We start from the raw sequence: 11,772 nt of genomic DNA, 5'->3' as shown, positions 1-11,772 counted from the left end.
ATTTAGCTCTGATAGCATCCAACTCAAACACAGTGGAGGTTCCCGTCCTGGGCGGGACTTTTTAAATTTAACCTGTAACCCACCAAAATAATGGAGTAAGCTAACGCCAGCGGTGGAGCCAAATTATTGCGTGTGTCTCAAATCACATACTTCTGTTAGTGCACTTCAGTGTAGTACACTTTGAACACTACGTACTTCCTGTGTGGTGCATTCATTTCAACAGGGTCGTGTTGTCTCACACATAAACCAAACTTACACCATGATGTTAGTGCTGATTAAAATGTGCCGCCGTAGCTAGGAGCAAGTTAGCTAACGTTAGCTACTCACATTATTGTTCATGGTACCAAATCATCACAGACCCAACAAACATCACTGACGGCTTCTATTCAACAACAGTTTTGGTTCTTAGTGTAAAAACATGACAAACTAACATCTGTATAACACGGCGGTGTTCACTGTAGCCAGCTCAGGCTCCTTGTTGTCTTCAGCCGCCATGTCAGAAGATGAGACGTTTGCTACGTCACAAAGATGGCGACCAGTGAGGGTGACCGTAGTTTAGGACCATTTTAGTAATACACTGTTTTCCTGTACTGTGCAGTGTGAACACACTTAGTGCACTCAGAATATCAAGTGTTTAGTACAGAAATATGAGATTAGAGACACACTGTTTCACAAGTCACAAGTAAGTCTCAAGTCTTTGCACTCAAGTCCCAAGTCAAGTGCCAAGTTCAAGTCTTTCTCTAGTCATAATGAGGTTTTTTTTTTAAACAAATGTAATGTCACTTTAATAACATAGAAATAATATTTTAAATTTACAAAAATCATGAATGCAAATTTGTTAAAACAAGTTTTTTAAAAAGTTATCAAGCTGTTAAGCTAACGTTTGCTAAGCGTTAGCTTGCCAACTATGTTAAAATTAATCTCAGCAACTTTAGTGTTTATAGGCATCACATCTAGTTTTTTTTAGTGGAAAAACCTCTCAGTTGAATTTTCATATTTTAACAAAAATGCTGAACATGTGGGGATTTGAGATGAAGGTTGAGTTTGTCATCATTTGTGGAGTTTGTTTGATGTAAAAATAATCATAATAATTAGTTTTTTATTTTTATAAATCCCTTAACTATTTTAAGGGGTTTTGGCATTAATTAAGGAGGTTTCCATGTAAATGTGATTTTGTTTTAAGGAACTCTTCAGTCATCAATAATCTTTTTTTTTTGTCAACCTCAGTGTTGAGATGTGAAACTGTACCTGAGTCTGTATCTGACCTCTGACCTGTGTCACCATTAAACCCTGCTGTTACCATGACAATACCTGTGTGTGTGTGTGTGTGTGTGTGTGTGTGTGTGTGTGTGTGTGTGTGTGTGCGCTCGCGCATGTGTGCTCACCAGGACTCAGTGTTCACATGTTACATTGACGACTGTGAGGCTGACAAAAGGATGTGGGTGGAAACCTGCGTATGTGTGTGTGTGTGTGTGTGTGTGTGTGTGTTCACATGCTTCTTATCTGTTCTTTAATTTCCTGGTGGCTCGTTTGTTCGTCAGAGAAAATGACAACAGGACAAATAGAAGCTCCGTCAGATGGAAACGTAAACAGGAAGTGGATGAAAAGCTCCCGGAGACATCAGGAAGAATCGTGTCACAGGAACCAAACACACACTCTGATGTTATTAGCGTTAGCTCTGATACGAGCCGCCAGAATACAAAAGACACGATGTTACATCACACAGGACGAGTCATTGTTCAGTCAGCGGATTTGAGTTTTTTAGCTGTAATATTCATCACTACTGAAGACACGAGGAGACAGTGTGAATTTCCATCGACTCTCCGTAATCTCTTTCACACAGAGATGGTTCCACAGAGTCGCTATAAAATCCCTTCTTTATGCCGCCTTTGCTGGTTCACACAGAACCAAATGAAAGCAGCATCATGTGGCTTCAGTGTGTGATGTCAGACAGCATGGCAGCATTGTGGAATCAAAAAGGCGTGACATAAAACACAACAGTGTCGGCCTCCAGTGTGACATATAACATACGTGTCAGCAGGTCTTTATAAACAATAACAATGACATCACATGTCAATAACAATCATTTAGTGTCCCTGTTATATGGCGGCTGATCTCGTCCTCTGCTCGGAGGGTAAGGAGCTCCTGGACCTCATTGTTTGAGTTAGTCGCTAACTGCTAACAGCTGCTGTTCTTCTTTTTTGAGTTAGCTACTATCGCAGTTTTACAATTTCCTCCAGGTGCTCTGATATGTTCTCCCTGTGTCAGCGTGGGTTTCCCCCAGGTGCTCCAGCTTCCTCTCACAGCCCAAAGACATGCAGGTCAATTGACCTATGGCTAAGTCCCGCCCTCAAACGCGATGAGCCAATCACAGTGCGTATAGCCATTCCCATACACTGGGACATTCTCTGCCTGGACGTCCATTGAAATGCATTACAGAAAGTCAGTTTGTTCGGTTTTATGAGCTTTTTCTGAGATTTGAAGTTTAAAAATGGTCAAACGGTGTGCATGGGGTACATGCAACTCTGACACAAGGTATCCTGAGAGGCTGGGCGACCAGGTGTATTTTTTACACTTTAAACCACATCTCAAGCGAGAAAAGTGTCTCCTTTGGATAAAGTTGTGTGGTAACGTTAGACCACAACATCAACTCAATGTGAATAAGATTAACAATGATGTCTACATCTGTTCTAAAGTAAGTCAACAACAAAGGTTCTATGTTCCCCACTTACACAAAAAAAGGTTCTATGTTACCCACTTAACCAAGTGGGAAACATAGAACCCTTTTTGATTGAGCGGGGAACATAGAACCCGGGAAACATAGGGATGACCCCCTCAATGACATCTGATCGTTATGTCCCCAAAAATCATCAGTTGCCTCCTGTGAAATGCCGTGTACTGTGACACCTGCCATAGCGCCGCTCACTGAATGTTGATAGTTTGTCTGAGTGAGTGGAGGGGGCGTGGCTTAGCCATAGGTCAATTGGTGACTCTAAATTGTCCGTAGGTGTGAATGGTTGTCTGTCCCCCAGCATGATAAGCAGTTACGGAAATGAATGAATAAATCTGTCTGAAAAACTGAAACAAACTAAAATGAAATAAAAACTAATTGAAAATTTAAAACTATTCTAATGTGTGTGTGTGTGTGTGTGTGTGGTTAATATAACTGAGTGAGTGTTAATAACATCCTCTGACAGCAGCTTCAAAACATTTCCTCCTACTTTGAAATGTGAATAAACGCAGCTAATCTGTGTGTGTGTGTGTTTGTGTGTGTGTGTGTGTGTGTGCGTGTGGTCATCAAAGGTGTGTGTGTTTGCTCTCTGATGTGGTGTGTGTCTGTGTAAACAGGTCGGGAACTCTTCAGTCTTTCTCTCAGTGACTCTCTGATGCTGATTTATGGTAAACAGGAGAAATAAATCAGATTTTAAATGTGTTTTTAATCTGCTGCTAATCTTCCCACAAACACCACAAACACCTCAGCAGTCCGTCTGATGTCAGTCTGTCACTGTGACTCTGTTTGATATCACACCGTCTGATCCGTCCAACACGTCTCAACATGGACACTGAGCTGAACTCAAGCCTCTTCAGCTGTGACATCATCATGGTTTTTAGATATTTTAATCACATAATTCATTTTTTCAGACACAGAAATAAATCTGTGTTGTTAATTAGGATGTTTTAGTTAAAGTTTAAATTCACAGGTGTGTGTTTTGTCTCATTTCGTGTTTAAGCAGCAACACAAAGACCCACAAAATTTTTATTCCTAATTAAAGAATTCTTTTTTTAAAGATTTTTGTCTTTTGTCTTTATCTGACAGGACAGTTTTAAGCACTCTAAAGTTGTCAAATACTGGTGCTCAGTCAGTCACAAAAGCTGTCCTTTCATGTCGACATGATATGCTGCCGATTATGTAAATGAAAATGCAGTCGGGCAACAACGTAGGTTAAGGTGGCAAAAGTCCCAGTAGGGTGGACCACACCACCCAGGAGGCCGGTGTTCACTTTCTGTAAGATTCTAATGCCTAACCCTGTTCTGTTTTCATAAACCCAACCACGTGTGTGTGTTGTTGAAGGAAAAATTCATCAGTTGGCGGTGTTGTCCTGACGTAGTGCTTTTATTTTGAAAGAGACTGTATCAAACTGTGCATTTCCTGTGAAAACAGAAGTGTATTTTGAAAACAGACAATGCATGTAACAGGCTGAAGTTGACACGGCGTCACAGAACGTCAACAACCAACACACCCAGGGTACCTTGCACATCGTATGTGGACGTGGAAAGTCCATGACCAAACGTGGACATGTGACGAGGTCACAGTGAGGATGATGATGGGGGACGACCTGCAGCAAAGGGCTGCAGGTTGGAATTGAATCTGTGACCACTGTGGGGATGACTTCACCTTTTTTCATTGGACGCCACTCTACTCACTGAGCCACCGGGCACCTTAAAGAATGAACTATTTTCTCTGTGCCACTGTCTCAATATGACCACAGAGTTGACTCCTTTTTTTAATTTATACTTTAATTTATTTTAATTTAGTTAAATTTTAAGCTCCAGTGTGTCAATTTAAAGTGAATCAAATCTAATGGTTATGTTTTCTTTAATCATTTTAAAATCTGAATTGTTGTGTTCTGGTTCCCTCAGAATGAGATGTTTATATCTACATAGGGAGCTGAATGTAACTAAGTACATTACATTACATTACAGTATTCAAGTACAAGAACAAATTCAGTTCTGGTGGTTCATCATCCTCAACAGTTGAGAAAAAAAAGCAGAAAGTTTGGCTAGCTGGGAGATAAATTCTGTCTAATAATAGGGTTAAAGAGGTTTCATGCATCAAATATAGTGAGCAAAAAAAAAAAAAAAAAAAGACATCGGAGAGATTTAGACACGATATTAAATATTATTGTTCTTATTTCATCACTGTGTGTAAACCAGAATATTTGGGGTGAAAGTTTATAACTTTATATCAGAAGAAAACCAGGCAAACAACTCAGTAACAGACATAAATAAACATTTTTTGTGTTTTGAAAGTAATAAAGCAGAGACAGATTTCTTTTGCACAATTAGTTTTAGATAATTTTTGTTTTAGTTTATTTCAGTCATTTCCAACTTATAAAACTCAAATACATTGATAGATAGACAGAAAATAAACATTATGTTAATTTTTTTTTTAGCACTAAAAACAAAAACGGGGCCAACAGGTAAAGGCTGAAGCTTTAGTTCATTACACTCACCCTTTAACACTGATAATTATTGTCAGCTCCCTTTAAATGACACAGAGCAATAAAAGAAAGTGACATTAACTAACAATAAATAATTGATTTTATTTTCCTGAAAAAGAAGTATGGTTACTTCTGTGTGTATATAATATTAATGTACTTATGTTTGCTCAATCAAGAATAAAAAAATATTTAAAAAAACATTTCCGGGAGCGGAACCTTTCACATGGAGCTGATACCGGCCGGAAGTATTAAAGCGAACACACACTTCCGCTCGGTAAAACTTCCGGAAGTTTCAGTGTGTTTGCCGCGAATGTGACGAAGGTTAATGAAGTAAAATCTGTTGTTTGTTGTCGATGGAAGAAACATCAGCTGCTCGGTGAGTGAATGAATTTAAAATGTTTACACAAACAAACAAACAAATAAACATTGAAGCTAACGGTCCGTTTAATACGAGTCTAAACAACCAGGGTTGTTGTTTACAACCTGGAAAATGAGACACGCTTGTTTGTTTGTTTGTTATGTGTGTACTGAGGTTTGTTTGTTTGTAATGTTTGTCTCGGAGTGTCTGAAGCTAACGTTAGTTTAGACCGTTAGCTCCGTTAGCTCAGAAGCTAACTCTCAAACTGAGCGTGTTCCAGGCTCATTCTGACGTCACTGCACTGCGACTGTGTGTGAGCACATCTCTCAGGATTCATACGAGATTTACAGTTTAACAAAACTTCATCACAGAAGGCTGCAGAAGGTGACCCGAGCTCAGTGTGATGCTGAATATATTAAAGTGTGTGGACCTCACACTGAGGAGAAACCTGGAGCAGCTGAGCCACTGGTTTAGGTTCAGCACTGGTTCAGGATCCATGTCAGGAAAACCCATTAGAACCAGTGAGGACAAAGATCATCTGAGGAGCCATGACGTCACAGTTTGACAATAAAACAACTCATTTGACCGATGGCGTTGTTTTTAATAAATGTTTTCAGTCTGAGCTTAAAATCAGCAACTGTGACTGTTTTAATGAGCGTCTTCCTCCTCTCCTCCCATCATCCTCCTCCTCTCCTCCCATCATCTTCCTCCTCTCCTCCCATCATCCTCCTCCTCTCCTCCCATCATCCTCCTCCTCTCCTCCCATCATCTTCCTTCTCTCCTCCCATCATCATCCTCCTCTCCTCCCATCATCTTCCTCCTCTCCTCCCATCATCTTCCTCCTCTCCTCCCATCATCCTCCTCCTCCTCTCCTCCCATCATCCTCCTCCTCTCCTCCCATCATCTTCCTCCTCCTCTCCTCCCATCATCTTCCTCCTCTCCTCCCATCATCTTCCTCCTCTCCTCCCATCATCCTCCTCCTCCTCTCCTCCCATCATCCTCCTCCTCTCCTCCCATCATCTTCCTCCTCCTCTCCTCCCATCATCTTCCTCCTCTCCTCCCATCATCCTCCTCCTCTCCTCCCATCATCTTCCTCCTCTCCTCCCATCATCCTCCTCCTCTCCTCCCATCATCTTCCTCCTCTCCTCCCATCATCCTCCTCCTCTCCTCCCATCATCCTCCTCCTCTCCTCCCATCATCCTCCTCCTCTCCTCCCATCATCTTCCTTCTCTCCTCCCATCATCCTCCTCCTCTCCTCCCATCATCTTCCTCCTCTCCTCCCATCATCTTCCTCCTCTCCTCCCATCATCCTCCTCCTCCTCTCCTCCCATCATCCTCCTCCTCCTCTCCTCCCATCATCTTCCTCCTCTCCTCCCATCATCTCCTCCTCTCCTCCCATCATCCTCCTCCTCTCCTCCCATCATCCTCCTCCTCTCCTCCCATCATCTTCCTCCTCTCCTCCCATCATCCTCCTCCTCCTCTCCTCCCATCATCCTCCTCCTCTCCTCCCATCATCTTCCTCCTCTCCTCCCATCATCTTCCTCCTCTCCTCCCATCATCTTCCTCCTCTCCTCCCATCATCTTCCTCCTCTCCTCCCATCATCCTCCTCCTCCTCTCCTCCCATCATCCTCCTCCTCTCCTCCCATCATCTTCCTCCTCTCCTCCCATCATCTTCCTCCTCTCCTCCCATCATCTTCCTCCTCTCCTCCCATCATCCTCCTCCTCCTCTCCTCCCATCATCTTCCTTCTCTCCTCCCATCGTCTTCCTCCTCTCCTCCCATCATCTTCCTCCTCACCTCCCATCATCTTCCTCCTCTCCTCCCATCATCCTCCTCCTCTCCTCCCATCATCTTCCTCCTCTCCTCCCATCATCTTCCTCCTCTCCTCCCATCATCTTCCTCCTCTCCTCCCATCATCTTCCTCCTCTCCTCCCATCATCCTCCTCCTCCTCTCCTCCCATCATCCTCCTCCTCTCCTCCCATCATCTTCCTCCTCTCCTCCCATCATCTTCCTCCTCTCCTCCCATCATCTTCCTCCTCTCCTCCCATCATCCTCCTCGTCTCCTCCCATCATCTTCCTCCTCTCCTCCCATCATCCTCCTCCTCCTCTCCTCCCATCATCTTCCTCCTCTCCTCCCATCATCTTCCTCCTCTCCTTCCATCATCCTCCTTCTCTCCTCCCATCGTCTTCCTCCTCTCCTCCCATCATCCTCTTCCTCCTCTCCTCCCATCGTCTTCCTCCTCTCCTCCCATCATCTTCCTTCTCTCCTCCCATCGTCTTCCTCCTCTCCTCCCATCATCCTCTTCCTCCTCTCCTCCCATCGTCTTCCTCCTCTCCTCCCATCATCCTCCTCCTCCTCTCCTCCCATCATCCTCCTCCTCTCCTCCCATCATCTTCCTTCTCTCCTCCCATCATCCTCCTCCTCTCCTCCCATCATCTTCCTCCTCTCCTCCCATCGTCTTCCTTCTCTCCTCCCATCATCCTCCTCCTCTCCTCCCATCATCTTCCTTCTCTCCTCCCATCGTCTTCCTCCTCTCCTCCCATCATCTTCCTTCTCTCCTCCATCATCTTCCTTCTCTCCTCCCATCATCCTCCTCCTCTCCTCCCATCATCTTCCTTCTCTCCTCCCATCGTCTTCCTCCTCTCCTCCCATCATCTTCCTCCTCTCCTCCCATCGTCTTCCTCCTCTCCTCCCATCGTCTTCCTCCTCTCCTCCCATCATCCTCCTCCTCTCCTCCCATCATCTTCCTCCTCTCCTCCCATCATCCTCCTCCTCCTCTCCTCCCATCATCCTCCTCCTCCTCTCCTCCCATCATCTTCCTTCTCTCCTCCCATCGTCTTCCTCCTCTCCTCCCATCATCTTCCTCCTCACCTCCCATCATCTTCCTCCTCTCCTCCCATCCTCCTCCTCCTCTCCTCCCATCATCCTCCTCCTCTCCTCCCATCGTCTTCCTCCTCTCCTCCCATCATCCTCCTCCTCCTCTCCTCCCATCATCTTCCTCCTCTCCTCCCATCATCTTCCTCCTCTCCTCCCATCATCCTCCTCCTCTCCTCCCATCATCCTCCTCCTCTCCTCCCATCATACCTCCTCCTCTCCTCCCATCACTCCTCCTCTCCTCCCATCATCTTCCTCCTCTCCTCCCCACATCCATCCTCCTCCTCTCCTCCCATCATCTTCCTTCTCTCCTCCCATCATCTCCCTCCTCTCCACCCATCCACCTCCTCCTCTCTCCTCCCATCATCTTCCTCCTCTCCTCCCATCATCCTCCTCCTCCTCTCCTCCCATCATCCTCCTCTCTCCTCCCATCATCTTCCTCTCTCCTCCCATCATCCTCCTCCTCCTCTCCTCCCATCATCCTCCACCTCCTCTCCTCCCATCATCTTCCTCCTCTCCTCCCATCATCTTCCTTCACTCCTCCCATCTTCTCCTCCTCTCCTCCCATCATCCTCTCCTCCTCTCCTCCCATCATCTTCCTTCTCTCCTCCCATCGTCTTCCTCCTCACCTCCCATCACCTCTCCTCCTCTCCTCCATCATCTCCTCCTCTCCTCCCATCATCCTCCTCCTCTCCACCCATCATCCTCCTCCTCCTCACCCCATCATCCTCCTCCTCCTCTCCTCCCATCATCTCCTCCTCTCCCTCCCATCATCTTCCTCCTCTCCTCCCATCATCCTCCTCCTCCTCACCTCCCATCATCTCCTTCTCTCCTCCCATCATCTTCCTCCTCTCCTCCCATCATCCTCCTCCTCCTCTCCTCCCATCATCTTCCTCCTCTCCTCCCATCATCTTCCTTCTCTCCTCCCATCGTCTTCCTCCTCTCCTCCCATCATCCTCTTCCTCCTCTCCTCCCATCATCCTCCTCCTCTCCTCCCATCATCCTCCTCCTCTCCTCCCATCATCCTCCTCCTCCTCTCCTCCCATCATCTTCCTCCTCTCCTCCCATCATCTTCCTCCTCTCCTCCCATCATCCTCCTCCTCTCCTCCCATCATCCTCCTCCTCTCCTCCCATCATCCTCCTCCTCCTCTCCTCCCATCATCTTCCTCCTCTCCTCCCATCATCTCCTCCTCTCCTCCCATCATCCTCCTCCTCCCTCCTCCCCATCATCTTCCTTCTCTCCTCCCATCATCTTCCTCCACTCCTCCCATCATCCTCCTCCTTCTCTCCTCCATCATCTTCCTCCTCTCCTCCCATCATCCTCCTCCTCCTCTCCTCCCATCATCCTCCTCGTCTCCTCCCATCATCTTCCTCCTCTCCTCCCATCATCCTCCTCCTCCTCTCCTCCCATCATCCTCCTCCTCCTCTCCTCCCATCATCTTCCTCCTCTCCTCCCATCATCTTCCTTCTCTCCTCCCATCGTCTTCCTCCTCTCCTCCCATCATCCTCTTCCTCCTCTCCTCCCATCATCTTCCTTCTCTCCTCCCATCGTCTTCCTCCTCTCCTCCCATCATCCTCTTCCTCCTCTCCTCCCATCATCTTCCTCCTCTCCTCCATCATCTTCCTTCTCTCCTCCCATCGTCTTCCTCCTCTCCTCCCATCATCCTCTTCCTCCTCTCCTCCCATCATCTTCCTCCTCTCCTCCCATCATCTTCCTTCTCTCCTCCCATCGTCTTCCTCCTCTCCTCCATCATCCTCTTCCTCCTCTCCTCCCATCATCCTCTTCCTCCTCTCCTCCCATCGTCTTCCTCCTCTCCTCCCATCATCGTCCACCTCTCCTCCCATCATCTTCCTTCTCTCCTCCCATCGTCTTCCTCCTCTCCTCCCATCATCCTCTTCCTCCTCTCCTCCCATCGTCTTCCTCCTCTCCTCCCATCGTCTTCCTCCTCTCCTCCCATCATCTTCCTCCTCTCCTCCCATCATCCTCCTCCTCCTCTCCTCCCATCATCCTCCTCCTCTCCTCCCATCATCTTCCTCCTCTCCTCCCATCATCTTTCTCCTCTCCTCCCATCATCTTCCTCCTCTCCTCCCATCATCTTTCTCCTCTCCTCCCATCATCTTTCTCCTCTCCTCCCATCGTCTTCCTCCTCTCCTCCCATCATCTTCCTCCTCTCCTCCCATCATCCTCCTCCTCTCCTCCCATCATCTTCCTCCTCTCCTCCCATCATCTTTCTCCTCTCCTCCCATCGTCTTCCTCCTCTCCTCCCATCATCCTCTTCCTCCTCTCCTCCCATCGTCTTCCTCCTCTCCTCCCATCGTCTTCCTCCTCTCCTCCCATCATCTTCCTCCTCTCCTCCCATCATCCTCCTCCTCCTCTCCTCCCATCATCCTCCTCCTCTCCTCCCATCATCTTCCTCCTCTCCTCCCATCATCTTCTCCTCTCCTCCCATCATCCTCCTCCTCTCCTCCCATCATCCTCCTCCTCCTCTCCTCCCATCATCCTCCTCCTCCTCTCCTCCCATCATCCTCCTCCTCTCCTCCCATCATCCTCCTCCTCTCCTCCCATCGTCTTCCTCCTCTCCTCCCATCATCTTCCTCCTCACCTCCCATCATCTTCCTCCTCTCCTCCCATCATCTTCCTCCTCTCCTCCCATCATCCTCCTCCTCCTCTCCTCCCATCATCCTCCTCCTCTCCTCCCATCGTCTTCCTCCTCTCCTCCCATCATCTTCCTCCTCTCCTCCCATCATCCTCCTCCTCCTCTCCTCCCATCATCTTCCTCCTCTCCTCCCATCATCCTCCTCCTCCTCTCCTCCATCATCCTCCTCGTCTCCTCCCATCATCCTCCTCCTCTCCTCCCATCATCTTCCTCCTCTCCTCCCATCATCCTCCTCCTCCTCTCCTCCCATCATCCTCCTCCTCTCCTCCCATCATCTTCCTCCTCTCCTCCCATCATCCTCCTCCTCCTCTCCTCCCATCATCTTCCTCCTCTCCTCCATCATCCTCCTCCTCCTCTCCTCCCATCATCTTCCTCCTCTCCTCCCATCATCCTCCTCCTCCTCTCCTCCCATCATCTTCCTTCTCTCCTCCCATCGTCTTCCTCCTCTCCTCCCATCATCTTCCTCCTCACCTCCCATCATCTTCCTCCTCTCCTCCCATCATCTTCCTCCTCTCCTCCATCATCTTCCTCCTCTCCTCCCATCATCTTCCTCCTCTCCTCCCATCATCCTCCTCCTCTCCTCCCATCGTCTTCCTCCTCTCCTCCCATCATCTTCCTCCTCACCTCCCATCATCTTCCTCCTCACCTCCTCCTTCAGT

The sequence above is a fragment of the Epinephelus lanceolatus genome, chromosome 9 (assembly GCF_041903045.1).
Source record: "Epinephelus lanceolatus isolate andai-2023 chromosome 9, ASM4190304v1, whole genome shotgun sequence".
In the NCBI taxonomy this organism is placed as follows: domain Eukaryota; kingdom Metazoa; phylum Chordata; class Actinopteri; order Perciformes; family Serranidae; genus Epinephelus; species Epinephelus lanceolatus.
This window is presented reverse-complemented; position numbering follows the sequence as displayed.